The sequence below is a fragment of the Podarcis liolepis genome (assembly GCF_965112155.1).
Source record: "Podarcis liolepis genome assembly, chromosome: 12".
In the NCBI taxonomy this organism is placed as follows: Eukaryota; Metazoa; Chordata; class Lepidosauria; order Squamata; family Lacertidae; genus Podarcis; species Podarcis liolepis.
This window is the reverse complement of record NC_139563.1, coordinates 26,521,999-26,539,456: the sequence shown is the minus strand read 5'-3', so window position 1 is coordinate 26,539,456 and position 17,458 is coordinate 26,521,999. Positions and strand designations below refer to the sequence as shown.

General features: G+C 42.8%; 1 long non-coding RNA gene across 1 annotated transcript in view; it reads left to right on the top strand.

Annotated features, from left to right (window-relative positions):
* The first annotated feature begins 554 nt into the window (after positions 1 to 554).
* Positions 555 to 17,458, top strand: part of LOC310689734 — a 196,450-nt gene continuing 179,546 nt past the window's right edge. Inside the window, exon 1 of the long non-coding RNA XR_014517629.1 lies at positions 555 to 2,345. This is a non-coding gene — a long non-coding RNA (uncharacterized lncRNA). The remainder of the gene's footprint in view (positions 2,346 to 17,458) is intronic.

Below are 17,458 nucleotides of genomic sequence, written 5' to 3'. Positions count from 1 at the left end.
TTGAATTAACTCTTTTCCAGCCACAGGAGGAGCACGGGGAGCGTTCACACCACACACACACACACATACATATATACATATGGGGTATGTGTGACCCCAGATGGTGATAAATGGGGCCAGCAAAGCAGGTCCTCTGGGGAACAAGATCCAGTGTGGTGTAGTAGTTAGACCTGGGAGACTAGGCTTCAAATCCTCACTGGGCTGTGAAGCTCACTGGCTGACTTTGGGCCAGCCACTGCCTCAACATACCCTACCTTACAGGGTTGTTGGGATTAAATGAGAGAGGGAGAGCCATGTATTCCACCACTAGCTTCTTGGAGAATGACGCCAACAAATAAACACAAGGGAAATACCTACTTACTTGTGAGGTTTGCAGAATGAAAATACGTAAAAACAAACACCAACTCTGAAAAGAGGCAAAACCTCCAGGAAACAACAATGAAGACTTGAGTCTTGTGGACCCAAATAGTGAGCTAGAATACTATAGAACCAGAACTCTTTTCAGTCCCATGTGGACTTTCGGGGGGGGGGGTTGGGGAAAAGAAAAACCAATACAATAAAGGCATGGCCAAAGGGAGGGTGATGCCCACAGCAGCAATGGGACATTGTGGAGCAACGAATCATAGAATTGTAGAGTTGGAAGGGACCACGACGGTCATCTAGTCTAACCCTATGCAATGCAGGAATCTTTTGCCCAATGTGGGGCTCAAGCCCACAACCAGGTGATTAAGAGTCTCATGCTCTATCAGCTGAACTATCCCAGACTTCCTGTTCACTAGGCCTGTTGTGGAAGTTGGAAAGAATGGGTAATTCTGTGGAGAAAGATGACTGTCTGCTCTTCCTACCATCTGTGCCACGACCTGCTGACTTAGCATTACTTTGAAAAATAAAAATAAGCAGATTGGGTTATTTATCTACTAGTCATCCTTGCAGAGAGCCAGGGTGACAAAATTTTCCACAACAAAATTAATGCCTATCTTGCTTGATCAAGCGTTGTTGTTTGTTGTTGTTCTTTTGTCTTTGAAGACTTAAAAGAATTTGAGACTTTCTAGTTGTGTGTAGATAAATATAGTGAGTTGATATTTGTTTGTCTGTTGGTGGAGCTTAGTCAAAGGGCAGTTCAAAATATGAATAAAATACATCTCCACCTCAATACAAGAAAAATGAAGACTGGCCAGGGAATCATATTTGCTGAAGCAACTGAATTCAGAGAGAGAGAAGAAGCTCTAACCCACAAACCTGTGAGTGAAGTAAAGCCATTAATCTTTAAGGTGCCACAAGGCACCTTAAAAGGAGTTGCCCCCTCTTGTGTTTTGGATCACATGTCAGTTTGTCCTCAGGGTCGCCAATCTATTTTAAACCAGTGGCAAACTGCAATGGTCTCCAGTCACAAAAAGGTGGCTGTGGGGTGTGGCACAGCACAAAATGGCCGCCACAACTACAAGGATTGAAAAAGGCGACTGGAACACAAAAGGGTGTTGGTGTGCTCCACCCACCCCCACATCATAAATGGAAAGAAGGCACCCAAATCAGCCACCGCTGCATTCACAGAGAGCAGTCGTTTATGCCTCTATTCAGAAGGAAGGGTTGGTGTCCAAACCAATGAAATGTGGGCATGTTTAAGGATGTGAGTTCAATGTGGAAGAGGCTGAGCCAGTGCAAACAGGAACTGATCAGGAAGAACGGGCTCTTGTGGATTTTTGAGGGGACATTTCCTGAGATCTTTTGTGGCGCCCCAAAGGCACCGTGTTGGTGACCTCTGCCTCAGGTGTATATTGGGTCAGCTCGCCACTCCATCCACTGTGTAGTAGACAGATTATTCTGATAAAACAATTAAAAGGCAACAAAACTGAAATCCCTGTGCAAGCTTACCTGGGGAGTACGCCTTACTGAATTCAGTCACCTGGATGAAGAAATGCTCAGAGTGGAATGATGCGCAAGCAAACCATCTTTGCACAGAAGGGAAAAACTGCTGGCAAATTTGAAAGCATCTGGAAGGATGTAATGGCCAGGCCAGGCGCTTAGGGGAGCCAGGCCTCTGTAATACCGGCCGCTACCACCCTCTTAGGTTCTGCCTAGCTTTGAAGCTGAGGACGCTTGAAATTATGGGCTCTTGTGAGCAGGAGAGTATATTCCCAAAGTCTACTAACCAGACACTGCCACCTAGACTTTACCCTGTCATGTCCATGCAGCTCATTTTACTAATCTATAGGTGCATCAACATGGGACTTTATATGTAATGTGGATTCGAAGCAATGTGTACCCAGGGCTTTTTTCAGCCGGAAATCCCTGGAACCGAGTACCGGCACCTCTCAGGTTATAAGAGAACAAGGAAGGCGTTCATGGTGAGTTCTGGCACCTCTTTTTCTAGAAAAAAAATAGCATCGTACCTCATTCTTTAAATGGAGATAGACGGTGAAGAGTTCTCTAAGCAAAAGCACTAAAAGGGTGTATGGAGGAAGATGAGATGTATAACACTTAAAAACCTTTGGTTCCTTGTCAGAGAAGTTGTAAACATCACTTTTATTTTTGGCAGGAGGTTTTAGGGCTTTAAAAGGTGTAAGAGGCTTCTTTCTTCCCTCTGAGACACTCTGAGTGTGTGATAAGAAACACATCTTTCTGTCTGTGTGAGGGCTAGTACAGAAACTTAGGGATGGAGAATTATTTGGGCAGAAATATGGAGTTTTTCAGAGTGGGTGGGTGTGGATTTTTGTTACAAGGGCTTCCTATAGCTACAAACAAATTAATGGCCCTGTCAAATCTAAAGTGCTTCCCTCTCTCCCATACATCTTCCATCTTTATCTCAGATGTTTAAAACTGATACTGTGGGATCTAGAATATATATTATAGATGTATGTGGGTCTGTATTTATTTTGATTTATGTTTATTTCCTTTCCCTTTCCTTTGTTTTGCTCAGCACTGATTTACAGCCTTGTTATTCCACTTTTGCTGTAAATGGGGATGGGGCAGGAAGAGGGGTTAATAACATGTTTCTCCCTGTATATCCTAGCTGTCACATCTTATCTGCCAATGCTGCAAGTTGCAATATTTTCATGACTTTTGAATGCTGATGGAGAAGTGTCTTATATATTAAAGCACAGAGAAATCAAAGGGATCGCATACGGCTTGCATATAGTATGAAAAGGGGGGAAAACTTCAATAAATCTTTTTAAAATTACCGGAAGATAATATAAATAAACAAGTCAAAAATGTAAAACAAGCTACCTCAGTATCGTAATGGACTAAGGCTGTGTACACCAGGGGTCAGCGAACTTTTTCAGCAGGGGGCCGGTCCGCTGTCCCTCAGACCTTGTGTGGGGCCGGACTATATTTTGAAAAAAAAATGAACAAATTCCTATGCCTCATAAATAACCCAGATATGCATTTTAAATAAAAGCACAAATTCTACTCATGTAAAAACACCAGGCAGGCCCCACAAATATCCCAGAGATGCATTTTAAATAAAAGGACACTTTCTAATCATGTAAAAACACACTGATTCCCGGACTGCCCGCAGGCTGGATTTAGAAGGTGATTGGGCTGGATCCAGCCCTTGGGCCTTAGTTTGCCTACCCATGGTGTGCACACTCCTGTTTACTCTGCATCTAGTACACGCCCCCTGCTGGTTAGGGAAGCGGTGTACACACACCATTAGCCACCCACAACCCATGTTTATCCTGCTGTTTCTTTCTTTTCTAATTAATTTTTATTGCTTTTCAAAAATTCTAATAATTAACATCAAATTAATTCAAATTTAATACAAATTTAAAAGTTGACTTCCCACCCCACAACGTTGATGTTTCTCTTTCCTCCCTTGTTCGCTGCTCAATGTCACAGCAATTTCCTAATTCCATTTCAATACTTAAAATGCTTTTTATCCTGTTGTTTCTTATGACATACTATGTTTCGATGGGTTTCCTACCAAACCAGCTTCTGTTGGATTTGAGAAAAAGAAGGACTTAGCTGTGTTTTAAGCTGGACAGCATGTAGATGGCCTAACTGGACCTTTGGTTGCAAATGCAATTTTCCCATCTGGTGCCACCGCCAAGAGCCAATCTGAGTTGCTTAGCATGCAGCATTCACATGGTTGGCTTTCCACAGATGGCATTTCCATGGCCTGATTTTCCCAGTGGCCTTCTTCATGTGCCAGAGGCTTACGAGAACAGACTAAGAAGATTGCCAAATATATACAGTGGTACCTCTGGTTATGAACTTCTGGAGGTCCGTGCTTAACCTGAAACTGTTCTTAACCTGAGGTACTACTTTAGCTAATGGGGCCTCCCACTGCCGCCATGCGATTTCTGTTCTCATCCGAAGGTAAAGTTCTTAACCCGAGGTACTACTTCCGGGTTAGTGGAGTCTGTAACCTGAAGTGTTTGTAACCCGAGGTGTTTGTAACCCGAGGTACCACTGTATTCCCTTTCAGTCCTCTCCGCTCACTTACAGGGCAGAGCAGCAATGCTAGACTTCCAGTGGTGGAGCCACTCCTGCTTATCAGAAGGGAGGGGGGTAGGAGTCAGGCAGTGGGGTGGTCAGGACTGCACAGATGTGCCACAGGGAATGCTGGCTTGACTTTGCTGGTGGACCCGTACATCCCTGACCTCCCCTACCACCTCACCCTTCTAAGCTTTGCAGCTACCATGAGGCTTGCGTTGCAGCTCTGTCCTAGTGGATAACATACCCTACAACATTACTCCAATGAAAATAGGGACACCTTATCCAGCAACAACAGCAGCAGCAGCAGCAACATTTATACCCCTCCCATCTGACTGGGTTGCCCTAGCCACTCTGGGTGGCTTGCAATGTATTTTAAAAAAATAAACATTAACAGGGCTGCCTTCAGATGTCTTCTAAGGATGTATAGTTACTTATCTCCTTGGCGTAGGGATTGCATAACTTCATACCCTCCAACATTTCTTTGATGAAAAGAGGGACACCCTAAAGAAAAGCGGGACATTCCAGGATCAAATCAAGGGCATGTGAGAGGTTGTGGCTTCTGTGTGGAAAATGTGCAGATTCTCCACAACTCTCTTTTTACCATACTCAGGCATCTTTAAAATATATTTTTAAAAAAAATCAAATTGTAAGATTAAATAAAAGCATTATAGAACAGTGTGGTAATTTTGGTTGGCTTGATGAAGTATATGCTTCCGAGTCATCTGCCTTCAGATTAGTTCTATTATATATTTCATTGGACTACATAATGCTTACAGTGATAACATTTATTATGGATGACTAGTAATGACATTATTACTTGCACGTAGTGGCTGACATTTTAATCACTTGTAATTCTTCTGCAAGGAAACAATTATAGTAACCAAAACAGGCTAAATGCTAAAACAACCCAACCACTTAATTTGCTGTTTGTTTCTAGGAGCAAGGAAATTGGTATATTATTCATTGTTTAGGAAAACATTGTTTTGCAAAAACGTTTGAAGCTCCTAGGAATTTTCATGATCTGTTGAACAAATGATTGTCTAGAATAGCATGTCTGAAGCTGATTATTCCGTATTTGCTATTTATTATTCCTCCTACTTGTAAAGTTCCAGAAATGCAAAGCAGGGATAGAACTGACACCATATGATTAGGTGATTTGCCAGAGAAGAACAGCAAAATGGAAACAGATAAAATAAACAGAAAGCTAAGACCCTGCAGCCTCTAAAATCATCTCACTTGGCATTTAATAATAATAATAATCTTAATTTTCATTTCTAATATTTCTCTCTCTAGGTTAGCTTTTAGCCATGGATGAACAGACTTCATGCATGCCAGATTTCCTTTTATTTTTCATTAGAATGCCACCTCTACCACTCAGGGCCAGGCTGTTTGCATTCTGCTAACCTCTAGGTTGGATTAATGCAATGTCTTATACACGGGGCTGCCTCTGAAGATGATTTGGAAACTGCAGAAGGTGCAGAATTCAGTGGCCAGATTGCTTACTGGGGCAACACGGTCCAAACATATAACACAAAGCAGGTCAGAGGGATAGCACAGACAGAAGAGCATGAGACTCTTAATCTCAGGGTCGTGGGTTTGAGCCCCATGTTGGCTGAAAGGTCCCTGCATTGCAGGGGGTTGGACAAGATAACTCTTGTGGTCCCTTCCAACTCTACTATTCTAGCACAAATTCTGGCATGACTGCACAGACTACCAGCTGGCTTCTGGGTTCAATTCAAAGCGCTGGTTTTTTACTTTTAAAGTCTTATGTGGCTCAGGACCCAATACCTCAAGAACTGCTCCCACTTGTACCACCCTGGTCCCTGTGTCCGTAATCTGTGTGCCACTCTATAAGCCTAGAAGCATTGAAAAGGAAATGGCTTTGGTGGGCAGGTGCTCGGGGGCCGCAAGAGATTGCTTTTTCAAAATTGTCATTTGAAACCAGCCCAGGGGCAGCAAGCGGCCTCCAAGCTGGACTCTGGACATGCCTGACCAAAATGATAGCCTTCCATAATGGCTCTTTTGCTCTTGATTGCAGGCTCCTAGGCTGCTTTTCAGTAAGTTGTTGTGTCAAGGAAATCTGTAGATTAGCATTTTGCAGGAACATTTCCGTGCTTTGGGATCAGTTTTATTTCTGAGCTTGGTCAATTGTCCATTTTCTGCTGCGTGGAATTACCTCCCCCTTCCAACTTCTCCAAACACAGGTATAAATTCTTCCTATATTATGTTTTTGTCATGTGACTGAATGACCTGAAGAAGCCCTACAGTGGACAAACAGCTATCAGTTTCTTATGGTCAAGCTTTTTTTCATAGAGACTCTACCAGCTTCAAAGCTGTCACCACAATGTTAAAAAATCACTGCAATTCAGTAGCAACAGTTACTGTAATGAAATATCTCATAGTTAAGTCATCCAACAGTCTCTCTTTTCTCCCCTTCTGAACTATTGTGTGAAGCAAACGAAGAATATATATCTAACATCTATTTATGATATCTTAAAATTATTTCGCAATAGTGCATTTATTAAAAATTTACATGTCAGGCCAGCAGATGTCTATGTTGGCTTAGCAATGAAGAATTTTTCTGTCAGATTCCTGACAGTGTTGATACAGCCTTATTCTTTGTTGTGAAGCAGGATGCTTTTCTTTCTGTCAGCTCTACTACCCTTCTGTCCTCAGTGCACTGTCCCTTTCTGCTTGGTGAGAAGCAGGGCTGGCCCAGGGGCCCAAGCCATTTTGCTGCCTAAAGCAAATGACAAGATGGCACCTCCTCTCATTCCATTTACAGAAGCATAACTGGTCTGGCAGTGGCATCTTATTTCAGTGCTGGCAATGGGATAGTGCTCTTCAGTGGACCCAAGGCAGCAGGCTAGCTGAGCATGACAGACCTGTGGCCCACTTAGCTATGATCTCAACAGAAGGGAGTGGTTGAGATGCCTTGGGGAAGGAAGAGCTGGAAAGCTGCTTTAAAGCACCTGCCGCATGCTATGGTCCTAGTCTGGATCTCCCCTCCCACTTCATCGCAGAGTAAGTTTGACCAGGAGCTTTGCACTCAACTTAATGTAAAGGTTGATTTTGGAACTTCCTCCTGTTGAGAGAGTGGGGGACCCTGTAAAGGCATCTGCTGGGGTAGCTCAGTTGGTAGAGTATGAGACTCTTAATCTCAGGTTTGCGGGTTTGAGCCCCATGTTAGGCAAAATATTTCTGCATTGCAGGGGCTTGGACTAGATGATTCTTGTGGTCCCTTACAACTGTATGATTCTATGATATTATAAAACATTTCCATGTTGAAAGACTCACAATTGTAAAATTAGAGTCCCTCCTATGTACTATCTTGCTTTTATTTTGTTAGGATCTTCTTCCACATGTTTATTTATGATACACATTTAAAAAAAAATAGCTGGAAAATATCCATACTGCCTATAGTAAAGGTAATGGGTTTCAAAAAGATTTCAAAGCACTAGGTATTTCGTTATTATTTATTAGGAACCTTAGAGGCAACCCTTTTAAAGCAATGGAACATTTAAAACAAATGAAAGCAGAATAATTTTCTTGAATGTTCTCTTTCTTTTGCACTTAAAAAAACCTCCACTTTGTGGAAGTCCAGTTCTGCAACGCTGCTGCTGTATCTTATTGCACTTTTGCATTGGTCCGTAGTGTGAATGCTTTCCCCCAGAAATTAACCAGAAGGTGGCAGTCAAGAGACACAGAAAACCCATATGTATCTGCCTAGGCTGTGGGATTTGCACATGCATAACGGAATGTAACCTTTTCTATATGGTCACTCTCTCCGTACTGTGTATGCAAGCACATGTCCATTGACCCCCTTCAAAAATGCCATGCTTATTCCAATCAAAGATGTGGTATATTTCAAAACATGTTGCCAAGTAGGATACTACAGAAAGAAGATGAAAGGATCTGTGTTTTCTAACTAACTCATTATTCTGGAATGAGGGTTTGTAGGTAAGAGAATGTTTATGCAATCATAGCCAATTAACCAGCAAGAGAGCCTTGGGTGTCATTAAAAGGAACCAAAAGAAAAAGTGAAAGTACGGAATGCAAAGCTTCCCGCAAATGAAAGCCATTGTAGCATGAATTCCTTTGCCTCAGGTGAACCGCTTCACCAATATTACAGTGGAATTATACTGTAAATGGGTTTCTTGCTCCGTTTCAGGGCAATGTGTCCCTCCCATTAACCAGCTCTTTTCAGTAGGATTGCTTAGCATCGTAGAATTGTAGGGTTGGGAGGGAAGCAGAGGAGCATCTAGTCTAACCCCCTGTGATGCAGGAATAGGCAGCTGGCCCATACAGGGATCGAACCCATGACCTTGGCATCACCAGCACCACACTCTAGCCAACTGAGCCCCCTCCAGGTGGCCTCCCTCCTTTATATTAAAGTGGGATATATTGCTAGGAGAGCCGGTGCTGTGTAGGGGTTAGAATACTGGACTCTAGTGCCTGGGAGACTAGATTCAAATCCCTGCTCGCTGGATGACCTTGGGCCAGTCACTGTCTCTCAGCCGAACCTACCGGACAGGGTTGTTGTGAGGATGAAAAAGGGAGGAAGAGAACCCATATATGCCCCCTTGAACTCAATGGAGGAAAGGTAGACAACAAATGCAATAAATAAATAAAATCTGCAGCACCTGACACATAACCAATAATCAGGGGATATGATTGGGGGAAAAACTTCACTCGCCAAATTTGTGCATCAAGCACGTTAAAGGCACAGAAGCGTACACAGTAAATTGCTAGCAGCCTTATTTAGGAATGGTTAACCCTGGGCTAAATCAGAGTTTCTAGTGTGGGATGCCCAGTTCTGTGGCAGCAGGAAAGGGGTGCAGCCAGTGCTGGAAGGAGCTGCTGTTTCTTGTCATTGCTACAAGATTATTTGAATCTGAACGGATGAGATGCAGGCAGGGCAGAATGCAGAAGGTCTGTTGATGTTGCAAGGCCTGAACTCCTGAATTGGGGTGAAAGTCAAACCAACAGGAGGTGGAATATGTTTTGAACCAAGGCTTCCCTTAGGGAAGTCCCTCCACCATGAAAATATATTCCTCTTTAGGAAATTGCCCCCAGTATTAAACCTGCATTTCCTTATACTGTCTCATTGCTTCATAGTTCTATCATGAAGAACACAACAAAGCACAGGAATATGTTTTATTCTGTCGATATGGCCAGATAGTTGAACGGTTTGTACCTGGTAATTTACATGGAATCAAATATGGCTGCATACACACTTTATTATTAAAAGATTTTCTTGGATAACAAAAGTACATACAGCACCAGTGTCTCTGTTTTTAAATCGCAGATTCCTTCATACAGGTCAGTTACATTCAGCGTGAGATATTAATGTTTTGGCAGCATGGGGTTGGGGGAAAGAGATATGGGGAGAGAGGTGGGGGGAAGATGGGGAAGAGATAGTAAACTTTAATTGTTTTACATAGTATGTGAGTGGAGTTTCAGCATCCCATGAATATATAACTTATTTGTGTTGGTGGTGCGAGAGGCCAAAGTATACACCAGACGTTTGAAGCATACATCTTACCCCAAAGAGTTCTGGGAACTGTAGTTTACACCTCTCAGAGCTACAGTTCCCAGTACCCTTAAATCACAGTTCCCAGGATTCTTTGGAAGACATGTTCTTTAAATATATGGTATTTATGCAGCCCTCTGTTGTGATAATGACTAGCCACTAGGTGTCCCCATCTCAGTGCTATGAAAACATAACGTTATCCAATACGTTTTACCCTACCTGATCATTAAGATCAGGCAGGGATGCCCTCCTTGTTGTGCCATCAGTGGTTTTGACTAGTCAGGTGCTGACAGGTGACAGGGCATTCTCAGTGGCAGCCCCCAGACCAGGCACCCCCAAACTCGGCCCTCCAGACGTTTGGGACTACAACTCCCATCATCCCTAGCTAACAGGACCAGTGGTTAGGGATGATGGGAATTGTAGTCCCAAAACATCTGGAGGGCCGAGTCTGGGGTTGCCTGGTCTAGACTATGGAACTTCCTCCTGATATCCATTCAGTTGCCCTCCACACTGGATACTTTGTAGCTCATTGTGAAAACTTCCTCTTTTCGCCACTCCTGTGGAGCTTAGAATTTGTCCTTTGTCCTTACTGCTGTTTTATTCTGCTTGTTCTGTATGTTTTTAAAGCCAACTTTTCTGTTATTACTGAATTCTATTCCTATTATGTTGTATTTGTTAGCTTCACTGGGCTCCTTTCGTGAGGAAGGGCAATATATAAATTCATAGAAAATAAAAATAAAAATATACTGAAGAGTTGTGGAGTGGATAATCCTCCACTGCCAATCTGAGAACTCAGAGGCAATTTTGCAACTTTTCTGTTTTCAGTTTAATTATTTAACAAAGCCCATATTCTCTATATGACTCACTCTGGTCAAGCTGCTGGCTGAAGTTGAGGAACGAGGGAGATATTATCTGGATGAATCGCCTGCCTTTTGCGCTGTCTGAATGCAAAAGCCAAATTCCCCCAGCCCTCCTTTATATTTGTAATGTAATTCTGAATAGAAAACAACAACAGACTGCTTTATTTACAGGGTCCCCCCCCGCCCCCCGTCTCGGTCAGACTTTGCATTGGTACAGGTTTTTCCCAAAACAACTCAAAGGGAGGAAAACAGCGCCAGATAATAACATTGGCAAACAGTATAAGGGAGACCATGTACCATCTTCCACCCACCCTTTGGCAAAATGTTGGGAAACAGAACTGCATTTATTTTTTACAATAAGTTAGGGTGTGTACACACCAAAGCTCACTTAAAGGACATGGCTAGGAATCCTAGGAAGTGTAGTTTACCTTCCACAGAGCAATCTTAATGGACTACAGTTTATTTTAAAGTAAGAGTATAACAAAATCCGTAAACAAGAACTTGTTAAAAATGCAGATAATTTTGATTAAGTCAGAACTCATATTCCTTTGATAACTGTGACCTAATTTTGATGGCTAAAGCAAAGAGCTTGGTAGTATTTTCTGTGATCTTAGGGGATGGAATCTGCACTTAAAATTGAGATGTAAAAGTCATCTCAGATCCCCCAGTTGTAGTGAAAGTACCATGGAGATAAACTGGGATCTTATATCCCTATAAAAATTACAGGATAAGAGAACATGGGCTAATGCTTAGCCTTAGACTGATTCACTTCTACAAGGATAAGCTCTCAGGTGCCTTAGCACCTGTAAATCAGTGTTCTATAAGTCATTTAGATCTTGCCTTTCAGGATACAATCAAGGCACTCTTAGCCTGCCTTCCCAGATTTCCTGGGATCCTTCCCACAGGGTACAGGGTTGTGAAATGGAGTTGCAGTAGCCAGCAGAATGCACTGGGCAGGGGGGCTGTTTTGAAGTTGCCTTGAGCCTTGAGCTTAAGATGAATGAGGAAAACAACTGAGTCTTTCTGTGTTACTAATTCCACTGTATGGACGTCACAGAAGCCTTCCTGCTGCTCCTGGATTTGGGAAGGTTACACAGGCAACACTTCATCCAATGAAGTACATCTATATACAGGCAACTCCCAATTCATGTGGGGGTTACGTTCCAAGGCACCGCACATTTAAGTGAAATCGTGTATATTTGTAACACCATTGAAAAATCCTGCAAACACTGTTCTGCCCCTTTTAGTGACATATTTGTAACATTTTTGGGTCAGTTCTGGGTTTGGTGCAATGCACACATGTGTTGTCGAGCATGCCTTGAACATGCGTAAATGGGGTGTTGTCTGTACGCACTTAACATCATACTTGGTTTATATGTTACATTTACATCCCATTTTTCTTCCAAGGAAATACATTGCAAACTTTATTTCCTTACCCGTTTTATCCCCCACAACAAACTTGTGAGGTAGGTTAGACTGAGAGATAACAATTGCCCAGTGTCAGCCAGTAAGATTTATGACTAAGTAGGGAGTTGATTGTCAGTCTCCCCGAACCTAATCCAATACTCTGATGCAGGCCTCTGCATCCTGGCAACCTCCAGATATTTTTTGGACTACAGTTTGCTTTATCCCTGATCATTGGCCATAGGGGCTGGAGCTGATGGTACAAAACATTTTGATGGCACCAGGTAGTGGGGAACGCTGTTCCACCCTGCTCCACCCTGCTCCACCACCCTGGCTCCCTTAAGCTGTGATTCTAATGGTTCCTAATTCTTAGTAGACATGCATAAAATAGCCTCTAGAAATTGTCAGAATTGCACCGTGATGCTTTCATTCTCCATATGGATGAACATGCAAATGAATTACTGGGCAGACTTGGTCAACAAAGCTGCCTTGGGCTCTGCAAATTGTATAGCCAACACGTGTGAACCTCTTTTCTGCTTGAAAAGCTGCCTTTTCCACTGAAAATTATGCTAGCTGTAGGTATGTTAAATGGATCTCTGCTGTCTACTTCTCACTGTCTTTCACATACACTTGTGGTCTCTGATTGCTTTCTTTTCCCATGAGCGCAGCATTAATCATCTTGGCAGCTCCAGCATAATGTAGCTATTGTTAGTGACTAACATTCTGGTTATGAATTGTTAGGTGCTTTATACAGAGATAGTTGTTGTTGTTCAGGCACCCAACTGTTTAATGTTTATTATTATTATTATTATTAATGCAAAAGCTTCCCAGTTAGCTCTTTGCCTGTAGCTCCATGCCCTGGAAAGTCCTGTGCTATGGGCAATCTTGACCATGCCAAGGCATGGAATCACAAAAGGCATCCTCCAGTCTGGTGCTTTATTCTGCAATATTTTCCCCCCTCAATAACTGTGTGTCAGATTTATTCTGCTTTCACTTGTTCTGAGATACTTCCCTGTTGCAACCATGCTATTGCTGTCTGGAGGGGCTATGATGCAACAAAAGTGGGTCAAAAACAAAGCAGAACATTGGCATAAAAAGTTGCAGGAGTTCAGCAGGAAGTTACATAATATGCACTGACTGGAAAGAAAGCAGAGTACTTTGGCAGGTGTAAACTGTATTGAAAGCAGGATCACATATGACCGCCCCTGTAGGATCACGAGAACAAATAATTATGGACGCGCAGTAAAAAGGACGTTGAGAGGGGCCAACGGAGGAGGTGTAATGTATGAACCAAGCACTCGCTGATTTAATATCTATATAACAGTTTAACACCACTTTTCTGGAGCTCAAAGCCATTTACAGAAGAAGAAAAATAAGTAACACCGCAAATAGAGAAACAATAACAAAACAGTCTCGATGGATTACTTCCCAACTCACTTGGCACTTACCCCGCAAATCCTAAAGTCAACCCAAAGTGGACAAATGCCCTGCAGCCCTTTCTTATAACGTGGAAAGAAGTCAAACTTTGGGCGATCACTCTAAAGCAGGGATGGGCAACTCATGGCATTCTAGAAATGGTTTAATTCCAATTCCCATCAAACCCACAGGCATAGCCAATGTTCAGGGTTGGCAAAAGCTGTAGACCAACAACCTCTGGAGAGCTGCAGGTTCCCCACCTCTGCTGTAAGTAAGGGTTGCCTTTCTAAGCTCCAGTTCTTGCTTTGTGTACTGCTGGAATAGGAAAAGAAAGCAACAGGCTGCTATAGGGAGAGGTGGTCTCAAAGACACATGGCTCCTAAGCAATGAAAGATCCACCTTGAATTGGGATCGAAAGCATACTGGCAACCAGTGCAACACAGACCGAGTATGCTGCTTTCATAAGGAGATGAGTAGCCATATTCTGTACTAGCTCAAACATCTGTGTTGCCTTTAAAAGGAAGTCCCATACAGAGTGCAGTATAGTAGTCAGGCCTGGAGGTTACAAACTGTAGTCAAGCATAGATCAGGGTAGCAAGATAATCTCTGTCCAGTAAAAGGTGTAGCCTTCGTCATGTATTAAGCTGATAGCAATTGCAGCTACCTGCCTTTTGAAGATGAACAACCAGGCCACAAAGCACTCCGAAGTTCTCTCTATACAGAAGGGAAAGTCATGGCCTCCTGAATCCCAAGCAACACCAACCTCTTCAAGGCCCAGGAGCATCCCAGAAGCATCACCTCTGGCGTCTCTAAATTCAGCTTCCATCTATTCACTCTCATTCATCTGACTAACACCTTGAAAAAGTAGTTTGGGAACAGAAATAGCAGATGCCAGGTGCCTGGTAGCATAAATATGGACTCAGTCTGCTGAAGACACCTCACCCCAAAGTCACCCATGATTCATACAGAGCTTCATATAGATGCTTAACTTTGGAACCAGTTAACAGTGATGCATAGAGGATGCAGCTGGCAGCAATTTCTGCAGTTGTAGCAGTGGGGAAGGAAGCCCCTGTAATCATGGGAATTGCCTTTGCCTACATTTGTGATTGCTTTGTTAACACATAATTTCTGTCCACACACTTGTCTCAGAGGACAGTTGGGACCGCTCATACGTAACAGAAATTAACTGGCCCTGCTAATCCATGGAAGGCTTTCTTAGTCCCTGAGGACTGGCCTTTTTTCCTTTTCCTTTTTTTAGTCATTCCCTGTAACTAATCGTAAAGTAATTTACAATTTAACGTTTATTTCTCCTCAATATAAGGACTAATTGCATAAGAGCTTGCTTGATGCACTGAATAATTGCTGTTACTCTCTGTTCTTGCTTGCTGTCAAAACAGAACCCTTCAGATTCCCCTTCCCCCATAAATTCGTGATTAATAAAATGAGTAAAAAAAGCAAACACACAACAAAACACAATCCTTAGAGGCTTTAAAGAGGTTTTGTACTTCAACCAAAGTCCACATTAAAGCGGGTGTCTTGCTAGTAGTACTTCAACACCCAAAGTGCTTTTCATTTCCGTCTTTTGTTACAGGCAGCCACCCACTGCTCAGAGTGAGGAAGTTTCTAATAAGAAGAAAAGGCGAGCCTCACTTTAAATTCTCGGCATGCATGCCTGTGCAAAGGCTTGATGGGACCAAAAAGGGGGGGGGGGAACGAACAAAGCATTAAATGGTACTACAATATTAATACTACTGCAAAAACACTGGAGAAGCTTTTTGGAAAAGAAAGCAAACACCTTCAGATGATTATAATCTACAGTCCTAAATTGTTCATTTAACGCTGTCCTTGTTGCTGCTTCGTAGGTGCAAAATGACTTGCTGCTAATTTCATTTTTGCCCTCTGCTCGTGTAGAAACGTTCCTGTAAACTGACATGAACACCCTGTGAATTTGAATAGCCGCGGCTTGATGTTATGAGATCCAGCGGCAGAACAGGTGTGCTTTGACTCAGTGAAGAGGTGGCCTTTTGAAAATAACTCCTGCACAGGTTGCACATAGCTCAACAACTCATCAGACACTTTAGGTCTGAAAAGCTTTATTGTTCTATTTGTATGATAGATTGTAAAGCACAAATACGAAGATAGGCATATGTTTCCATCTATTCTGAAGGTGAATGAAAGATAAACTAAAAGAGAACATGAGATATTTGGAGGCCATTCATGAGACCAGTTTTAGATAGTCAGATGGCAGTTGTGTCAATAAGGTTTGAAGTTTGGAATAATCATATGGTCACCTCACCAGAAATCAGGTTTGTGGAAATATAACATTGCCCATTAGGGAGATAAATACCACCTTTTTATTGATGGCACTCACCAAAATAAATTTCCCACCTTTAGCTCATGTATCTGAAACTTCCAGTCACCACCCCAATATCTGAGCAGTGCAGGATTCCAGGGGTTGTTGGCACTTTCCCAGGGTTCATGTTTCCTTTGGAATGAGTAACAGCGGAACCCATAGTGTCTTTAAAAAGGTAAAGGCAAAGGATCCCTGACAGTTAAGTCCAGTCGCAGACAGCTCTGGGGTTGCGGTGCTCATCTCACTTTACAGGCCGAGGGAGCCGGCGTTTGTCTGCAGACAGTTTTTCTGGGTCATGTGGCCAGCATGACTAAGCCGCTTCTGGCACAATGGAACACCGAAACCAGAGCAGCGCACGGAAACGCTGTTTACCTTCCCGTTGGAGTGGTACCTATTTATCTACTTGCACTTTTGATGTGCTTCCGAACTGCTAGGTTGGCAGGAGCTGGGACCAAGTGACAGGAGCTCACCCCATCGCGGGGGATTCGAATCGCCGACCTTCTGGGCACAGAGCCACTTCCTTTGTTACCTTAACAACCCATATTTACTAGCACAGCCATTCCAGCAATTTGAATTCTTACTTAGATTTTAACACTTGCTGGATCCAGGAATTAGAAAGGTCTTGGCATACAGCTGACGTGCCCCCTCTACAACTCATAACAATATTTTATTTATATATTCATAACTATATAGCCCACCTTTCCTCCAAGGAACTCAAGGCAGTGTTTGTATGGTTCTCCACCACCCCATATTATTATCATAATATCCCTTTTTGGTAGCTTAGACTGAAAAAAAAGTGCCCAATACCAATGTCACCTTCACAGCTGAGTAGAGATTCGAACCTTGGTTTCCCAGAGTCCAGCCTAATCCTCTAACCACTATGTTACACTGGCTCTGGAAAATCTACATTTGGACAATGACACTTCTGTTGTTGTTTCATTTATATCTCACCTTTCTTCAAAGGAGCTCAAGGTAACGTAGATAATTATCTCACTCTCCATTTTATTCCTACAACAGCCCTGTGGGTTAGGTGAGGCTGAACGATAATGATTGGCCCTACACCACCCTGAAATTCTTCCGAAACTCACTATTGATGCTTTCGTGATGCTTACAAGACTGTCATTGGCCACACAGGCCTCTGCTCCAAATTTTAGGAATTGCTTGTTGCGTGGGAATAGCATAGTTAGGAAAGGATGAGATTTGGAATTGGTTAAAATGGGAGCAAAGTGTAACAAGAGGGATTAAGAGAGGCCTCAAAAAGTGTGCCACACTCTATATAAATAGTCCCTAAGTTGTCCTCTGAAGAAGTAGTTTTCACACTGATCTCCAATAATGGGAAAGCCACTAATGTGAATCCATCTTGAGCTGGCATGGTAATAGCATTGAGAAATGGGATTTGCTTATTGAATACTGCTGAACGTGCTTCCTATCCAGGATGAGAGAGGTAAAGGGGGG